This window comes from Lupinus angustifolius, chromosome LG17 (assembly GCF_001865875.1).
Source record: "Lupinus angustifolius cultivar Tanjil chromosome LG17, LupAngTanjil_v1.0, whole genome shotgun sequence".
Lineage (NCBI taxonomy): Eukaryota > Viridiplantae > Streptophyta > Magnoliopsida > Fabales > Fabaceae > Lupinus > Lupinus angustifolius.
In genome coordinates, this window is record NC_032025.1 from 11,436,906 (window position 1) to 11,437,248 (window position 343).

Sequence of the window (343 nt, forward strand, 5' to 3'; positions counted from 1 at the left end):
TCCTCATCCTCATCCTCATCCTATCCTCCTCCTCATCCTCATCCTATCCTCCTCCTCATTCTCATCCTTTCCTAATCCTTATCCTCATCCTTTCCTAATCCTCAACCTATCCACGTCCTCATCCTCATCGTCATCCTATCCACGTCCTTATCCTCATCATCATCCACATCCTCACACTCATCCTAACCTCCTCCTCATCCTATCCTCATCCTCAACCTCATCCTCATCCTCATCCTTTTCGTCATCCTATCCTTGTCCTCATCCTCATCCTATCCTCGTCCTCATCCTCATCCTCATCCTATCCTCGTCCTCATCCTCATCCTCATCCTATCCTCGTCCTCAT